This window comes from Panthera leo, chromosome B3, assembly GCF_018350215.1.
Source record: "Panthera leo isolate Ple1 chromosome B3, P.leo_Ple1_pat1.1, whole genome shotgun sequence".
NCBI lineage: Eukaryota > Metazoa > Chordata > Mammalia > Carnivora > Felidae > Panthera > Panthera leo.
In genome coordinates, this window is record NC_056684.1 from 118,051,044 (window position 1) to 118,071,593 (window position 20,550).

Sequence of the window (20,550 nt, forward strand, 5' to 3'; positions counted from 1 at the left end):
CTCACACATTCTCTCTCAAAAACAAACTTAAAAAAAAAGGATAAATTCTCTGTGCCTAAGTCCCACCATGTAATGAAGACTGTAGTGACTGGATCAAAATCTTGGGCTAGGAGTTGGAAGACCTGGGTTCTAAACTCAGTTATCATTCTGCCTTGCTGTAAGAATTTTGATACTTCTCTGGGTTCAGATATACCATCTCTAAAAGGAGAGGGTTGTATTAGATAATGGTTCCTGAAATCTAATCCTTAAACAGATGCCAGCCATGACTAAAAAATGGGTGTAAAGTTACCAACTGTGCTTACTCTGAGATTGTCTTTCCTATTTTTTGTTATTAAAATGGCTTCTTTTATGAGATGATGTGATAGACAGTAGTATAGTTTTTTAAATATCTTGAAGAGTCAAAATCAAAAGCCTATAGCCCTATGTAAACAATATAGAATTCTTTTTAGAAATTCTTGTATGTATGCAACTTACATGAGCTCTAAAACCCCCTCTACTTCTAACATTCCACATATTTACTATTCAACTAGCATTTTTTAGGTACCTAAAGTGTGACAGACACGCTACCAGTTGCTGGGGAAGCCCCAAATTAAATAAGATTAGTCCCTGCTCCTAAAAATCTCCCAATCTAATAGGGAAATAGACACATAAACCTCAAATACAATTTAACAGGCTAAGTTTTGTAATAGAGGCTTTACACCTTGCAACATACAAGAGGTAAAATAGCGGAATGAATGAATTTTTAAATTAAGTAGGATTTTTTAAATTATTACTTAAGATTTTATTTGCAGGGGATGGGGGCACCTGGCTGGCACAGTCAGAAGAGCATTCAACTCTTGATCTCAAGGTTGTGAGTTCAAGCCCCACATTGGGTGCAGAGATTACTTAAATAAAACTTTAAAAAATGAGATTTTATTTTTTTAAGTAATCTCTACACCCAATGTGGGGCTTGAATTCACAACCCTAAGATCAAGAGTCACACACTCCACCAACTGAGCCAGCCAGGTGCCCCAAATTAAGTGGGATTTTAGAGCTTTATAATTGTATGAAGAATTACTCAACCTCTTTAAATCTCAATTTCCTTACTTGCAAAACAGGAATGATTACAGATAACACAGAGTTGTGGTAAATAGATAAAATGTAAAAACAAAGGACAATCCACCCAAAAATTTGGCTTATGTACTTTCCAGAAGACAAATTAAAAATGTATCATATATTAATGACCTGGCACAAAAGGGATTATTTACAACACTGATTTACACTCAGGGGTACCTTTGTCCACTAACTTCTAAACATCTGAAGGCTTACAACCAAGTTTGCTCCATTTATATTCCTAGCACCTAGTACAATTCCTTAATAATGGCAAGTATTAATAAATAGTTTATTAGAAAAAAGGACTGAATGAACGAATGGCTTTTTAAAAAAAACAGGAACTAAAGTTATAATAGCTGAAAGTAAAAATTCTTAAGTTTTCATTCAAAACTAATTTTAAGTGTGTATCTTAAGTACCCAAACCTGTCATATTAGAACCTGGATACGCAGGCCTGTTTTAAAAAGCAAAACAGGGTGCCTAGATGGCTCAGTCGGTTGAGCATCCAACGCTTGATTTTGGCTCAGGTCATGAATCTTAGGGTTATGGGATCAAGTCCTATGTCAGGCTCTGCACTAACAGGTTGGGGTCTACTTAGGATTCTCTCTCCCCTTCTCTCTCTCTGCCCCTGCCCCACTTGCATGCACACACGCACAGGTGCACACACACACACAGGTGAACACTTTCTCTCTCTCAAAAATAAATAAACTTGAAGGAAGGAAGGAAGGAAGGAAGGAAGGGAGGAAGGAAGGAAGGAAGGAAGAAAGAAAGAAAGAAAGAAAGATGAACTCCCAGGTTGGTTTATGTTCCAAGTAGTTGTCCCTAGAAGAACGGATCAGAAAAAGAAACTTAAGCACAGCATTTAAGCTTTATTCAGACCCGGAAGACAAAAATCTGACATACTTCCCACAAAGAACATGCCTATGGAAAAAAACTACAGTATCTATTTAAAAAAAAAAAACAACAAAACACTTATTTTTACTTTTTTTTTTTTACTAGAATTGCTATGCTAATTACAGTGATCATAAAGAGGAAACCTTCCCAATTACAAATTAAGACCTCCTACTCAAAACTTAACTCATAAATTCTGTTTACCCAACTAAATATTTACTTTCATCATACCCGAAGATCCTCCTTTCACTTCCCAGTATCTGTTCAAAGGTGTTAGACCCAATCACCATCCAATCTCATTTCTGAATGACTTTCAAAAAATGGGTGATTACCTCCTTAATATCATATCCCCTCTTAACATGTAACCACTAACAGTTCTCATAACTACATTTTGCCAAGGCCAAGTGTGATGTGCTACTCACAACTCCAAGCCTGTGCTGCATGGCTCCAAACTATTCTTCTCCAAGTAGTAGCATGCTATTCTCTTCTCTTAATTACATACGAATTCCTTGCACTCAAAATGTGGTTCACCAACTGGTACCATCTCAGGCCCTACCTTATACCTACTAAACAGGTTCTGCATTTTAACTTGAACCTCAGGTGATTCATACAAAGAAAATTTTGAGAGGCACTGTACTAATTCAGGGTCCCTTCCTCCCACCTTACAGTTTTTGAATTGCGATTTGCCATATAAGGAAAGAGATCCTTTTTCTTTTGAGCATATTAAGACCCACCAGGGGTGCCCGGGTGGCTCAGTTGGTTGAGCGTCTGACTTCGGCTCAGGTCATGATCTCACGGTTTGTGGGTTCAAGCCCCGCGTCGGGGTCTGTGCTGACAGCTCAGAGCCTGGAGCCTGCTTCCGATTCTGTGTCTCCCTCTCTGCCCCTCCCCAGCTTGCATTCTGTCTCTCTCTCTCTCTCTCTCTCAAAAGTAAATAAAACATTAAAAAAAAAAAAAAAAGACCCACCAAAATGAAGTGAGGAATCTTTAAATAAGATTACACAGTTTCTTCACAACCTTCTTTTCATAAAAGACTGTAAGTTTTATGAAGCCAGAGACTTCACTGTATCCTCAAGACTAAAACAGTACCAGGTAAATATTTGTAGAAGAAACAAAATAGACAACAGATGATCCCTAAGGTCCTCTGACTTTCAAATCTTTGGCTCTTCCATTTGCTATGTAAACAAAATTCCATCTAAGGAAAGGGAAGCTAAAAGATCATCTAAATTTACCAAATAAAAAATATGCCACCTTAAATGACTTGGTCACAAGGTCACAAGGCAGGTTCACTATTAAGTTCATAAAGCTCAAAAACATTTTTATAATATCATATATATTTTTTTTAAGTTTTAACTTATTCATTTTAAGTAATCTCTACACCCATCATGGGGCTTAACCTCACGACTCCAAGATCGAGAGTCACATGCTCTGGGGTGCCTAGGTGGGTCAGTAGGTTAAGCATCCAACTTCGGCTCAGGTCATGATCTCGCAGATCTCGATGTGGGGTTTAGGCCCCACATCGGGCTCTCTGCTGACAGCTCAGAGCCTGGAACCTGCTTTGGAATCTGTGTCTCCCTCTCTCTCTGCCCCTCCCCCACTCATGCTCTCTCTCAGGAGCACACACTCTCTCTCAAAATAAAATAAAACACTTAAAAAAAAGAGTCACATGCTCTTCCAACTGAGCCAGCCAGGCACCCCGGTATCATTGTATTATAAATATTAATATATTTTATAATTATATTTTAGGTCAAATGACAATACTTCCTCTACATGTACACTATCATCCAAGTAGCTAGCAAAACTCAAATATCCAGAAAAGTTGTACACTGAAGGGTTTAAGGAAACCTAAAATGTACACATTGTTGCAAAGTATCTGTACATAAAAACTGAAGATTTCATAGTATGATTAGTTTCTTCAAAGCCAGAAGTAAAGTGCTTCCAATCTTTACTGCACTTTAAGTTGAAATAGAGGAAAGAAACAAAAGGGATAGAAAAAAATAAAAATACAGAAAAGAAAAAAAAAAAAAATAGGGACCAGATATGGCAACCAGATAGAGAAGTGAACAGAGGTAAATAGCAATCAAAAGTCTCAAGGAACGTGATTTAGGGACTTAGAAAAGGAAAAATGGCTATAAAAGCAAAAAGCAGAGTATCAATTGAACCAACATGCATTTCAGGAACTTCTAACACATAGTGCAAGAAATTTTGGGAGCAAGTAAATTCTAGAATATCTCTGGGGTTGGGGTGCCTGGCTGGCTCAGTTGGTAGAGCACCTGACTCTTGATCTGAGGATCATAAGTTGAAGTTTCACATTAGGCCTGGAGCCTACTTAAAAAAAAAAGAGAGAGAGAATGTTTTTTAATTTTTATTTTAGAGAGAAAGAGCGCAAATGGGGGAGACGGGCAGAGGGAGAGAGAATTCCAAGCAGGCTCCACGCTCAGCACACAGCCCATCACGGGGCTCAATCCCAGACCCTGGGATCATGACCCCAGCCAAAAATCAAGAGTGAGAGGCTCAACTGACTAAGCCACCCAGGTGCCCAGGGAGAGTCTGTTTTTAGAATATCTCTGGGATCCAGGCACCTGGTGGCTCAGTCGGTTAAGTGTCTAACTCTCAATATCGGCTCAGGTCACAATTTCACCCTTGTGGGATAAAACCCTGTGTGGGACTCCACCCTGGGTGTGGAGCCTCCTTGGGATTCTCTCCCTTTCTCTTTGCTTCTCCCCTGCTCATGCTTTCCCTCTCTCTTGCTGTCTCTCAAAATAAATAAACTTTTTTAATGTTTTTTGTTTTTTGTTTTGTTTTTTTTTTGAGAGGGAGAGAGAGGCAGAGAGAGAAAGAGCACAAGCAGGGGAGGAGCAGAGAGAGGGAGACACAGAGGCTGAAGTAGGATCCAGGTTCTGAGCTGTCAGCACAAAGCCCAACATGGGGCCCAAATTCATGAACTTCGAGATCATGACCTGAGCAGAAGTCAGTTGCCCAACCGACTGAGCCACCCAAATCAACCCAAAACAAAAATATAAACTTTTAAGAAAATGTTTAGAATATCTCTGGGGTTGGTGGATCATTTCTCCCATCTACCATAGCCTACATAACTAAATTAATAAGGAACAAGGAAATACATCCCTAACCTCTTCAGAGATCACTAAAAAGCAAATTAGGTTCAATATGTACTTTGTGTTCTATGGCAAGCACAGGTCTAGAAAGTTTTCATTAATCTCTATGAAGATTTTCATTAAAAACAAAAAAAATTAAGTTTTGATTCCTCACCTACCTTCTACACCTCATTTTCCCTATTTATGATATTAGATTTAGTCCAAAACATAGATATAATCAGTTCATGCAGAGATTTCTATTTCTAAAAGACATTTTCTAGAAATCTATTATATGCAAAACAAACAAACAAACAAAAACCCATAAATGTTAAATTAGGGTGAGGAAAGACCACCAGAACAAGGTACCAAAGTAGAAATCATAGACTGACTATAAAAATGTAAAACAGGGCTGCCTGGGTGGCTCAGGCAGTTGAGAGTCCGACTTTGGCTCAGGTCATTATCTCACCGTTCGTGGGTTTGAGCCTCACATCAGGCTCTGTGCTGACAGCTCAGAGCCTGGAGCCTGATTTGGATTCTGTGTCTCCCTTTCTGTCTCTCCCTGACTCTCAAAAATAAATAAACGTTAAAAAAAAATTTTTTTTTTTAATGTAAAACATCTATGAGTGCCTGGCTGGCTCAGTTGGAAGAGCATGCAACTCTTGATCTAGGGGTTCTGAGTTTGAGCCCCACACAGGGTGTAGAGATTACAATCAATCAATCAATAACTTTTAGATGTAAAACATCTGCACTGCAAAACTCATCATGAAGGAAAGTTAAGACATGAATGACAAATTAGTAAAGTATCTACAATATAAAACAGAGATTTAATGCCCTTAATGTATAAACAGCTCCTATAAATTAATAAAACATGGGTAGAAACACATGAAAATATAACTTACGAAAGAAGAAATAAAATCATAAGCACAAGATGTAAATTTCATTAGTAAGAGACACAAATTATCATTTCAGATTGACAAATACTAAAAATATCAGTAAGATCCATACTGTTCCATAAGGTATGTGTTATAATCATATAACACACCAGTAAGATGTGAATCAGTAAGATCCATAAGTGTTCTATAAGGCATATAAAATCTGGCACTCCTATTCACTACTACTGAGATTCTATCTATCAACAGTTTATCATTGTAAGAGCTTTCAAGAAAATAAAGACATTTCAAAATATGCCCATCCTTTGACCCAACAGTCCCACTTGTAAAAAATATATTCTAGGGATGTAAAATGTAAAAAATCCCATTCTAGGGATACCTGGGTGGCTTAGTCAGTTGAGTCTGACTTCAGCTCAGGTCATGATCTCACAGTTCATGGGTTCGAGTCCCACATTGGGCTCTGTGCTGACAACTCAGAGCCTTGAGCCTGCTTCAGATTCTGTCTCCCTCTCTCCCTGCCCCTCCCCCCTCTCAAAAATAAACAAACATTAAAAAAATTTATTCTAAGTAAATGGATGTGTTTAAATATATATGTACAGAAGAGCCATTGCATATGCCCAGCATGTAGCCAGTGTTCAATTAGTATCTGATGAATAAATAGTACTGTTGAATCATAGCATTGTTCATAATAGCAAAACTGTTACCATTACAGAAGTATCTACAAATAAACCATGATATATCCATACATTGAAATCCTATACAGCCATTAAAAATGATAATGCAGGGGCAGGCGCCTGGGTGGCTCAGTCGATTAAACATCCGACTCTTGATTTCAGCTCAGGTCATATCTTGTAGTCAGTGAGTTTGAACTCCGGGTTGGGCTCTGCGCTGATAATGCGGACCTGCTTGGGATTCTCGCTCTCTTTCCCTCTCTCTCTGCCCCTCCCTGACTTGTGTGCACACATGTACACTCTTTCTCTCTCTCTCTCTCAAAATAAACTTAAAAAAAAAAAAATTAATGATAATGCAGATCTATAATTATTAATTAGGGAAAAAAAACAGTAAACCATATGGTGGTTCCTCAGAAAAAGTAAACACATAATTACCACATGATCCAGCAATTCCATTTCCAGGTATATTACCAATAGAATTGAAAGAAGGGACTCAGATATTTTTTACAGCAAAGTTCATAGCAGCATTGTTTATAATAGCCAAAAGATGGAAACAACCTAAATGCCCACTGAAAGATTAAATGATAAGCAAAATGTGGCATATACATACAATGGAATATTATTCAGCCTTAAAAAACAATGTTCTGACACATGCTACACCATGGATGAACCTTGAAAACATATGCTAAGTGAAATAAAACCAGATACAAAAGGACAAATATTGTATGACTGCATGTTTTTGAGATATACAAAACAGCGAAATTCAGACAGAAAGGTAGAATGGTGGTTGCCATGCGCTGGGGGAAGGGGAGAACAAGCTGTTACTGTTTAATGTGTACAGAGTTTCAGTTTAGAAAGATAAAGTTCTAGAGATGGATAGTGGTGATGGCTGCACAATAATGTGAATGTACTGAATGCCACTGAACTGTACATTCTGAAATAGTTAAAATGAAAAAAATTATAACATGGTTAAAATAGTAAATTTTATGTTATGTATATTTTATTACAATAAAAAAATTATAATGAAAACAATAACACATCTTCTAGACTGGAATAAACACTGTTTATTATTTTTGAGTTGTATTCATAAAAAGTGATATTAAAAAAATGCATTACTTTGGTTATTTCTGTTCTATTATTATTATTCAGTACCCCCTACACAAGTCATCAAGAATAGTACCAAATGCACACCTGTCAGAATGACTAAAATCAACAACACAAGAAACAACAGGTGTTGGCAAGGATGTGGAGAAAAAGGAACACATGTGCACTGTTAGTGGGAATGCAAACTGCTACAGCCACTGTGGAACACAATACGGAGGTTCTCCAAAATTTTAAAAGTAGAACTACCCTACCATCCAGTAATCTCACTACTAGGTATTTACCCTAAGACTAGAAGAACACTAATTCAAAGGGATACATGCACCCTATGCTTATAGCAGGATTATTCACAATAGCCAAGATATGGAAGCAGCCCAAGTGTCCATTGATTGATGACTGGATAAAGATGATGTGGGGTGTGTGTGTGTGTGTGTGTGTGTGTGTGTGTGTGTGTGTGTGTGTGTGTGTAATGGAATACTATTCAGCCATAAAAAGAATGAAATCTTGCCATTTGCAACAACATGGATGGAGCTGGAGAGTATAAGGCTAAGCAAAGTAAGTCAGAGAAAGACAAATACCATATTTCATTCATATATGGACTCTAAGAAACAAAACAAACAAGGGAAAAAGAGAGAAATCAAGAAACAGATTCTTAATTATAGAGAACATACTGATGGTTATCAGAAAGGAGGGGGGTGGAAGATGGGTTACATAGGTGACAGAGATTAGAGAGTGCACTTGTCATGATGAGCACAGGATGAGGTATGGAACTGTTGAATCATTATACTGTACACCTGAAACTAATATAACACTGTACATTAACTGGAATTAAATTAAAAGCCTAAATATAAAAAAAAAAAAGTACCAAATGTAAATATTTTTCATCTGAGGTTCAAAGCATAGCTCTGTAAATTACAGTTCACATACCTATTCTAAATAATAAGACACTAAATCAGAGTTAAAACATGTAGCTTCTGTGCTTTTTACAAGTTACTTAAGATGAAAGTCAAATAAATTCCCATGTAAACTAACTCTCATCCTCTTCAGCAAAAAAACCAAGCTATCTAGAATATAGCAAAGAACTCCAGTAAGAGGAAAGATCTCAAGTATCTGCATATGCACATTAGAAAATCACCAGAAAACTGAAGAATAAACTACCGAAATGTGATCCTTTGAGAATACACAGCTTATGGTCAAAATAAGCAAAAAGAAGGGCCAAGTCGGACATCAAAGTAAACATCAAGAATAGAAAGCTCCAACCAATCCCATCTTTCCCCTTTCATCCTCTGAGAATGGTCTGACTCTGGTATAACTCACATATTTGATTAGGGCATACCTAAATAATTCATTCCATAAAGGAGTGAAAGGTATGTAAGGGGTGAATCCAAATTTAGTCCTATCTGAAACTTTATTGAGCTCAAGTACCAGAAGTTTCCAGGTGTGGGAGCAGTGCTCTGCTTATCCAGGTGCACTCTCACCTCATGAGATGCTGCCCTCTGGCACACTCTATAGGCAAAGTTAAGTCAACACACTGCTCTCCACAAGAAACCAAGGCACCTATTTTAAACTGTGAAAACATTTGGGTCACAATTAGCACTTAAAGAGGACGAGAAAACTAGGGGCACCAGGATGGCTCAGTTGGTTACACATCCAACTTCGGCGCAGGTCATGATCTCGCGGTCCGTGGGTTGGAGCCCCCACATCAGGCTCTGGGCTGACAGCTCAGCCCAAAGCCTGCTTCAGATTCTGTGTCTCCCTCTCTCTGCCCCTCCCCCACTCACACTCTGTGTGTCTCTCTCTCAAGAAGAAATAAAACATTTTTTTTTTAATTTTTTTAAAGAGAGAAAGAGGGGCGCCTGGGTGGCTCAGTCGATTGAGCATCCGACTTCGGCTTGGGTCATGATCTCGTGGTCCGTGAGTTCGAGCCCCGCGTCAGGCTCTGTGCTGACAGCTCAGAGCCTGGAGCCTGTTTCGGATTCTGTGTCTCCCTCTCTCTGCCCCTCCCCTATTCACGCTGTCTCTGTCTCAAAAATAAATAAACGTTAAAAAAAAAAAATTAAAGAGAGAAAGAGAAGTAAAATGGAAAAGATGAGTGCATCACCTATATTAAGGATGAATACCAATCTCATTTTTCTTTCAACTCTGTGTATGGGGGGCAGGTCACCATATCAAAAATGTTTAAAATTCACTGCTGTAGGGAAATGCTTGTATGTTTACACCTGAAGACAAGCAAAAATATGTGTGCAATACCAACAAAATGGAAATAAAACAAATGTCCATCTTTAGAAGAAAAGATAAATTGTGGTACAGTCTTACAATGAATACATATATCTGAGAAAATGAATCATGGTTACACACACTGATATGGATGAATCTTAAAAACAGAATACTGAGGTGTGCCTGGGTGTTTTAGCTGGTTAAGCGTCTGGCTCTTGATTTTGGCTCAGGTCATGATCTCACAGTTCGTGGGTTTGAGCCTCACATCGGGCTCTGTGCTGACAGTGCGGAGCCTACTTGGGATTCCCTCTCTGTCTCTGTCTCTCTGTCTCTCTCTCTCTCTCTCTTTCAAAATAAACTTAAAAAAAAATACTGATTAGCCAAAGCAAATAAAAATATATACGTAGTATATGTATATATGTGTAACATGGTTACATTTTTACATCTAAAAAATAGGCAATACTAAACAATATAGTTTTGAAATACATACAAATGCAGTAAACTTAAAGGAAGGGAATAATAAAACCAAAATAAATTTCTGAATAGTTTCATCCCCAGTGGAGAGGCAGGTGAGTGGAAATCAAGGAGAAACATACCAACAATATTGGTGATGTTCTATTCCTTAACCTGGGTGATGAGTTCACAGCTATTGATTTTATTACACGCTTCATTACTTACATACACAGTACCATATTCTCGTCTGCATATTAAATACTTCATAATGGGAAGGGAAAACAGAAAAGGAAAAGAGAGGGGAAGGAAAAAGAAGGATGGACACCTATAACATAGGTCAACATGCACCTCCTATCTCTCCCTGGGCAGGCAATGTAAAGTCCCATTAAATATAAGCTTCGTTCTGTAAAGTCCCATTAAATATAAGCTTCGTTCTTAACTTCGTTAAGCTTGGCTTAAATATAAGACAAAACTGGAGGGGCGCCTGGGTGGCGCAGTCGGTTAAGCGTCCGACTTCAGCCAGGTCACGATCTCGCGGCCCGTGAGTTCGAGCCCCGCGTCAGGCTCTGGGCTGATGGCTCGGAGCCTGGAGCCTGTTTCCGATTCTGTGTCTCCCTCTCTCTCTGCCCCTCCCCCGTTCATGCTCTGTCTCTCTCTGTCCCAAAAATAAATAAAAAACGTTGAAAAAAAAAAAATAAAAAAAAATAAAAATAAAAAAAAGACAAAACTGGTGCAGCCACTCTGGAAAACAGTATGGAGGTTCCTCAAAAAACTAAAAATAGAACTACTCTACAACCCAGCCATTGCACTACTAGGCATTTATCCATGGGACACAGGTGTGCTGTTTCGAAGGGACACATGCACCCCCATGTTTGTAGCAGCACTATCAACAATGGCCAAAGTTTGGAAAAAGCCCAAATGCCCATCAATGGATGAATGGATAAAGAAGATGTGGTAAATACATACAATGGAATATTACTCGGCAATCAAAAAGAATGAAATCTTGCCATTTACAACTATGTGGATGGAACTGGAGGATATTATGCTAAGTGAAATTAGTCAGAGAAAGACAAAAATCATATGACTTCACTCATATGAGGACTTTAAGAGACAAAACAGATGAACATAAGGGAAGGGAAACAAAAATAATATAAAAACAGGGAGGGGGACAAAACAGAAGAGACTCTGAAAGATAGAGAACAAACAAAGGATTGCTGGAGGGGTTGTGGGAGGAGGGATGGGCTAAATGGGTAAGGGGCATTAAGGAATCTACTCCTGAAATCATTGTTTCACTATGTGCTAACTAATTTGGATATAAATTTTAAGAAATAAAAAATCAAATTAAAAAAAATATATAAGCTTCATCCAGAAACCCCACTAAAACATAAGATTTTTTTTTAAGAGCACAAACCTGAAATGAAGGCAATTTTTCTATCCTCAGTTTAAAAAAAAAATTTTTTTAACGTTTATTTATTTTTGAGACAGAAAGAGAGACAGAGCATGAACGGGGGAGGAGCAGAGAAAGAGGAAGACACAGAATCAGAAGCAGGTTCCAGGCTCTGGGCTGTCAGCCCAGAGCCCGACGCGGGGCTCGAACTCATGGACCGCGAGATCGTGACCTGAGCTGAAGTCGGACGCTCAACCAACTGAGCCACCCAGGCGCCCCTCTATCCTCAGTTTTTAAAAATTAAGATGATACCTGATGTAATATAAGAAAAGGGAAAGTAACTTAAAATAATACATTATAATATGTAAATGCTCAGGTATAACCATCTTAGATTTCATATTATTAAGGAAATAGACACTGGCACATATACACAGAAATGCCATGCACACGACATCTACAAAGTAGACTGACACAAATGAGTTGTACTGGAAAATCAGATGCCAAAAGGGGCAATGTCATCGGTAATACGATTTTCCAAAACAGTTAACAACTCATTAAAGTTCTGAACAAAACAAAGTAAAATGTAAGACTAAAGTAGTTGCATTCCTGGAAAATTTAGTGTCTATTAAAACCATACAAAATACTACTTTGTTTAAATGTGTTTAAGTGTGGGGTGCCTGGGTGGCCCAGGCTGTTAAGTGTCTGACTTCCACTCAGGTCATGATCTCACAGTTCGTGAGTTCAAGCCCCATGTCTGGCTCTGTGCTGACAGCTCAGAGCCTGGAGCCTGCTTCAGATTCTGTGTCTCCCTCTCTCTCTCTCTGCTCCTTCCTCACTTGCGCTCTCTCTCTCTCAAAAATAAACATTAAAAACAATTGTGTTTGTTTTTTTATTTGGTTTGGTGCAAAAAGGTGATTTTATTAAAGCAAGAGGACAGGACCCATGGGCAGAAAGCTGCAAAAAAACCTTTTTTAATGTGTTTAAATGCATAACAGAATTAACATCAGATAAGTGCAAACAGGTTTTTCACCTACAAGATCTGGGAAAAAGTTCAAAAATCATGCAGAACTGTCTCCAACATTGTAGAATATATGGCATTTTTGGCTCCTGCTCATTGAATGCCAATAATATATACCCACCCCACCTTCATTACTGTGGCAACCAAAAGTGCACCTTCAAAAATTCAAACATTCATAGGGGTACTGACCCCATTGAAAACCAGTGACTACAAGAAAGGATAAGTCCCAGTGTGGCCTCCATACAGCCTTTATTTTCATGACACCATAAAGCTGAATGTAATGATAAAGCCTACCCAATTTCTAACTTTGGCAAAGAAGAAATCCTCATACAGCGAAGAAATTTATTATTAGAGAAAGTATAAAGGCAGGTTAAAACACAAGGATACTTACCCTAAATGAAATTGATACATTAAACCAAAGGTTGGCAATTTTTTCACCCATGTGACATCAATCTTTGAGGGCAGTGTTATTTTGCTAAAATACAACAAATGTCCCAATTGAAAAGCACTGTAACACTCAAAACATGTTATAGTTTACAGAGCATTATTTAATTTGAATCTTTATAGCAATTCTATGAGACAGATACTATTATTCTTTTTATATTACTTATAAAGAGAACAACAAAAAAAGGTCAAAGTCACAGAGCTGGTAAACTGAGAGACAGGACTTCAAGTCCTCGGATTTCAAATCCTGTGTTCTTTCCATCAAACTATACTGCTTCACAAAGATTCAATATGGCAATACAGATAAAAAGAAACTCACTAGGATACCTAGGTGGCTCAGTCGGTTGAGCATCCAACCTCGGCTCAGGTCATGACCTCACGATTCATGAGCTGGAGCCCCACATTGGATTCTGTGCTGACAGCATGGAGCACGCTCGGGATTCTCTCTCTCCTTCTCTCTGCCCCTCCCCACCTTGTGCTCTCTCTCTCTCTCTCTCTCTCTCTCTCAAAATAAATAAATTAAAAAAAAAAAACTCATCAGTCAATACAACAGAAATGTTAACAGCAAAAGATCAATATAAAATCTCGATGTAGTTTGATATATCACAGACAGTTGTACTACCCACAGTAGTTATTGCTGAATATGAGAAATTTTTAAAGATTTTTAAGTAATCTCTACACCCAACATGGAGTTCAAATTTATAATCCAAGATCAAGAGTCACAGGGGTGCCTGCGTGGCTCAGTCAATTAAGCATCCAACTCTTGATTTCAGCTCAGATCATAATTTCACAGTTCATGGGATCAAGCCCTGCATCAGGCTCTGTGCTGTCAGATTCTCTCTCTCCCTCTCTCTCTGCCCCTCCCCCGCTCATATGTGCCTGCACCCTCTAATAAATAAATATACTTTTTTTAAAAGAGTTGGGGTGCCTGGGTGGCTCAGTCGGTTGAGCAGCCAACTACAGCTCAGGTCATGATCTTGCGGTCTGTGAGTTCAAGCCCTGCGTTGGACTCTGTCCTGAGAGCTCAGAGCCTGGAGCCTGCTTCCAATTCTATGTCTCCCTTTCTCTCTGCCCCTTCTCTGATTGCTCTCAGTCTCTCTCTCTCTCTCTCTCTCTCTCAAAAATAATGAATAAAAAATTAAAAAAAAAAAAGAGAGAGTTGCATGCTCCACTGACTAAGCCAGCCAGACACCTCAGAAAAAAGTAAAATTTAAGCAATTACCATGATATATAGTATGTGATTACTTCCTAACATCAAAAAGGTTCTGGATCGCAATTTTAATCAATCTTCTACTTAATCCAACATTCCAGAACCACACCATTGATTCTGAGAGTTAAAGGGTTAACAATGTATTTTTTTAAAACCTTTCAATTTGGGGAGAAATGCATAACCATTAAAAACTTTATAAAATCTCGGCTTAACCACAGCACCTCTAACGTAGTTACTAGATCAGTCCTTTCAGAATAAATTCTCTGAAGTTCATTTGAGAATAACAAAATGATGAGATGGTATATTGAATTAGTTCTCATTCATGACTGGTAGATTACTTTAAAACTCTAAATAGTATTGTGCTATGCTTCTTAATTGATAATACACTTTCATAGATCCAAACACTCAGGTGCACACAATAGTTTACAATATAAGACAAAAATAAAAGCAAAGGCATACTCAGAGTTTGATGTAAAAGGAAAAAGGAAGTAGTATATCTTATTATTTCAACTGAAGTAATAAGGAAGATCATTTATCAGCAAGCACAATCTTCTTAGACTCATCTCTAAAGGGAAGAATAATATAGTCTTCCTAAAAAGTAATAGACAATAATCTACAAGACTCAACTCTCCACTAAATTGAATCCAAACCCCAAGAATAATAATTTGGCATTTCTATTTTATGTCTTTTAATGTTTATTTATTTTGAGAGAGAGAGAGAAAGAGAGAGTGCATGTGTGGAGAGGGGGGTGCAGAGAGAGAGGGAGAGAGAGAATCCCAAGCAGGCCCCATACTCAGCATGGAGCTTGATGCAGGGCTTGATCCCACAACTGTGAGATCACAACCTGAACCAATATCAAGAGTTGAAGGCTTAACCAACTGAGCCACCCAGGAACCCCTTGACATTTCTTTTTTTTTTTTTTTTTTTTTTTTTTTTTTTTAATGTTTTTATTTATTTTTGAGACACAGAGTGTGAGCAGGGGAGGAGCAGAGAGAGACAGAGAGGGAGACACAGAATCCGAAGCAAGCTCCGGGCTCTAAGCTGTCAGCACAGAGCCCAACGTGGGGCTTGAACTCATGAGCAGAGAGATCATGACCTGAGCCAAGGTCAGAAGCTTAACCAGGTGAGCCACCCAGGCGCCCCTTGAATTTCTATTTTAAAAGAAACAATTTCTTTTCATCTATACTTCTAAATTCACGGGTAAAGTTTGAGTAGGGTGAAGACTTTAGGTAGTGAAAATATGCAAGCATATTAGTTATAAACTACACACATGCTGTCTTATAACATACTTTTTAAGATTTATTTTTAAGTAATTTCTAGACCCAAACATGGAGCTTGAACTTACAACCCCAAGATCAAGAGTCACATACTCTACAGACTGAGCCAGCCAGGAGCACCTGCCTTATATTTTATCTCACCATTTTGTTCCTCTTTCCCAAAGAAGAGTTATACTCAGTCATAACTATGATTGTTTAAGCCAAAAACTCTACCTCAAACAAAACCCTAATTTTCTCCCTCATACACAGTTACTTCCCTTTTCCTGACTTGAAATTCACTCCATTACAACTTCCATAATCTCTGTGATATCTATACATACTGCACTGACTTTTTTTATTAGTAGCTAATGGAAAATATATGCAATAGAACTTAATATCAATTGTTTGAATATTTTAAAATGCCAGCACAAATACAAAGAATTAAGCACTTAAGCACTTTATTATATTGAAAAAAATTGCAATTCATCTTGAAAAACCTCAAATTCAAAGTTGCTAAGACACACATTAAAATTAGATTTAAATGTCTTACCCAAAAGCCTCAAAACATGCCATAATCCCCAGACATATTTGCAGAAATTTCAAATACTGATTGACCAGTGTTTGGGGGTCATTATACATATAGATATGGATATGGATATGGAAATGGATATAGATATAGATATCTGTCTAAACACAGAAACCAAAAAGGAATTACAGGACTTACTTGAAAATTTAAGAGCTACCATATATAAAGCACTTATATAGGCTAGGCATTGTTCATAGAATTCAGATACAGTATGTATATAATCTCATTTCATCAGCATAAAAAACAAGAGGTAATGGCTATAATTCAAATTTCGTTTTTATTTTTTTAATATTTATTTTTGAGAGAGCAATAGAGTGCGAGCAGGGGAGGGCCAGAAAAGGTGGGGGTGGGGGGGTGCATAGAATCCAAAGCAGGCTCCAGGCTCCCAGCTGTCAGCACAAAGCAGGACACAGGGCTCAAACCCACGAGCGGTGAGATCATGACCTGAGCTGAACTTGGACGCTCAACTGACTGAGCCACCCAGGAGCCCCTATAATTCCAATTTTAAAGATGAAAAACTGTGACTTTGAAAGATTAAAAAGATTTCTACGCGGTGCAGTAAATTCACCCAAATAACAATATACAAAATATGTCAAATACATAAATAAACAATGCATAACTAGCTCAAAAAATAACATAAATCTCTCTCAAGCAGCACTAAGAAACATAAATGCAAATTGGCAAGCAGGGCTAAAGCCACGAACCCACTAGGGTCCTAGTCCAGAAACAGTGGCAGCTGGAAGTTTGGCTTCCCTGGGGAACAGGGACTAAAAGTGCTCCATATAAGACAGAGGGTTTATCAGAGCTAAGCCAGAGCAAGGGCTGGGGTAGGGCTCCCTCATAAAGAAAACTTGGGGTGCCTGGCTGGCTCAGTCAGTGGAGCATGCGACTCTTGAGCTCAGGGTTGTGAGTTCAAGCCCCACAATGGATACAGAGATTACTTAAAAATAAAATCTTTAAAAAAAAAAAAAAAAAAGAATACAACTTGCCAACTCTGCCAGGAGGTATGGTTTATACTAAGTCACTCCAATGAAGGTTGCAGGACACAGACCCAGCTTCAAAACCAAAAAAGTAACCAGGCCACCTGCTAGCTCTATGACTAGATCTGCAATATCCACACTATCACCAATATCTCTGAAGGGCAAGAACTCTAAACCCGGTTCTAGAATTGGGGTCCACAGGCAAGTATAAAATTTCTATACAAGGAGGGAGGTGAACACAGAGGGACAGTGAAAGCTCACTACGTCTCAATAATATTTGCAAATGGTATATCTGAAAAGGGGTTAATATTCAAAACATATAAAGAGTGTATATAACTCAACGCTAAAAATAAACATAATAATAATAATCTGATTAAAATGGGCAGAGGGCCACACCCAAAAAATAATCCAGTGAAGAATGGGCAAAAGACATGAATAGATACTTGTCCAAAGAAGACATCCAGATGGCCAACCGACACATGAAAAAATGCTTAACATCACTCATCATCAGGGAAATACGAATCAAAACCACAATGAGATACCACCTCACACCTGTCAGAATAACTAACATTAACAACTCGGGCAACAACAGATGTTGGCAAGGATGCAGAGAAAGAGGATTTCTTTTGCATTGTTGGTGGGAATGCAAGCTGGTGCAGCCACTCTAGACAGTATGGAAGTTCCTCAAAAAACTAAAAATAGAACTACCCTACAACCCAGCCATTGCACTACTAGGCATTTATCCAGGGGATACAGGTGTGCTGTTTCGAAGGGACACATGCACCCCTGTATTTATAGCAGCACTATCAACAATGGCCAAAGTATGGAAAGAGCCCAAATGTCCATCGATGGATGAATGGATAAAGAAAATGTGGTATATATATATATATATATACACACAATGGAGTATTACTCGGTAATCAAAAAGAATGAAATCTCGCCACTTGCAACCATGTGGATGGAACTGGAGGGTGTTATGCTAAGTGAAATTAGTCAGAGAAAGACAAAAATCATATGATTTCACTCATATGAGGACTTTAAGAGACAAAACAGATGAACATAAGGGAAGGGAAACAAAAATAATATAAAAACAGGGAGGGGGACAAAACAAGAGACTCATAAATATGGAGAACAAACTGAGGGTCGCTGGAGGGGTTGTGGGAGGGGGGATGGACTAAATGGGTAAGGGGCATTAAGGAATCTATTCTCGAAATCATTGCTTCACGATATGCTAACTAATTTGGATGTAAATTTTAAAAAATAAAAAAGTTAAAAAACAAAAAACAAACAAACAAACAAATAAATAAATAATAAAATGGGCAGAGGGCCTGGGGCGCCTGGGTGGCTCAGTCGGTTAAGTGTCCAACTTCAGCTCAGGTCATGATCTCATAGCTGGTGGGTTCCCCGTTGGGCTCTGTGCTGACAGCTTAGAGCCTGGAGTCTGCTTTGGATTCTGTGTCTCCGTCTCTCTCTACCCCTCCCCGACTCATGTGCATGTGCTTGCACTCGCACTCTCTAGCTCTCAAAAATAAATAAACATTTAAAAAAATCTTTTAATGGGCAGAGGGCCTAAATAGGCATTTTTCCAAAGAAGACATACAGATGGCCAAGAGACACATGAAAAGATGCTCAACATTACTAATCATCAGAGAAATGCAAATCAAAACCACAATGAGCTATTACCTACACCAGTCAGAATAGCTACTATCCAAAAGAAAAGAAATAACAAGTGTTGGCGAGGATGTGGAGAAAAAAGAACCTGCATGCACTGTTGGTAGGAATGTAAATTGGTGCAACCACTATGGAAAACAGTAGGAAGGTTCCTCAAAAAATTAAAAATAGAAATACTATATGATCCAATAATTTCACTACTGGGGATTTACCAAAAGAAAGCAACACTATTCAAAAAGATATATGCATCTTTGTTCACTACAGCATTATTTACAATAGCCAAGACATGGAAGCAACCTCAGTGTCCATCAACAGATGAATGGATAAAGCAGATGTGTTACACACACACAGACATACAAGAGAAATATTACTCAGCCATAAAAAAGAATGAGGTCTTGCCACTTGCAACAATATGGACAGACCTGGAGGGTATTATGCTAAGTGAAGTAAGTAAGACATCAAAAGACAAATACCACATGATTTCACTTATATGTGGAATCTAAAAAGCAAAACAAAATAGAAATGGACTTATAAACACAGAAAATAAATTAGTGGTTGCCAGAGGGGAGAGAACAGGAGATAGGCAGAATAGGTAAAGGGGATTAAGAGGTACAAACTTCCAGTTATAAAATAAATAAGTCATGGAGATGAAAAGTACAGCATTGGGAATATAGTTAATAATATAATAACACTGTATGGTGACAGATGGTGACTATATTTACTGAAATGAGCATTGTATAATGTATAGGATTGTCTAATAACTATATTGTGCACCTGAAATTAATATAACATTGTATGTCAACCATACTTCAATAATAAAAACTTAAAGAAAATAATAGAAAATAATTATACTTTCCTTTAAAAAAAGAAGACAAATCTGTTATATTCTGGACATTCCATTCTCCATTTCCTGAATGTGTAACTAATTAAGACTTTCTGGTGCTTCCTCATACCCATGGGTATTTGTAAGATAAATCCTCATTACTTAAAATAACCAGAAAAAACCTACCAGTTAATAATCATGATAATCTGAAAAGGGTTTTTTTTTTTTTTTAATGCAATAAAGTTACAAAAACCTATTTCTAACTGGCAGCCTTTGACAACTCCAAAACTAAAGCATACAGGTTGCCACAACTAAAGAAAAGTGTCTTTATAGCTAAACTTGTTGATTATGTCTAAGCAAACTTTAAGTGATGCAGGATCTCTCAAATTTAGCCTTCCTATTATCAACCAGACACAGTCCTATTATCAACCAGACACAGGACTTTCCTACCACTAGGAAGGGAGTGGTTTCCAGCTTTAGGATGACACAATTGAAAGGTTCCAAAAAGGAATTAAAAATAGTCTCTAGAAGGAATAACTCAGAATAAAAAGTGTGTTCTAGTAAAACAAACATCAAATTAGTAATCCGTTACTTAAGTTCTAGACCTACCTCTGTCACTAACTAGTTGTGTGACTTTGGCTAACCTAACTTAGGCTTCAGGTTCTTTTTCCCTACTAATTCTAACATTATAACATTCTTTAAAACACCTGACAGGAATGTTTGCTCCACATAAACAAATTCCAAATTTTCATGTTTTCTAAAGTTTC

At 38.0% G+C, this 20,550-nt stretch overlaps 1 protein-coding gene across 9 annotated transcripts in view; it reads right to left on the reverse strand.

Annotated features, from left to right (window-relative positions):
• NUMB (NUMB endocytic adaptor protein) overlaps positions 1–20,550 on the reverse strand; it is a 201,087-nt gene that overhangs the window by 156,836 nt on the left and 23,701 nt on the right. The gene's annotated exons all lie outside the window — the stretch shown is intronic.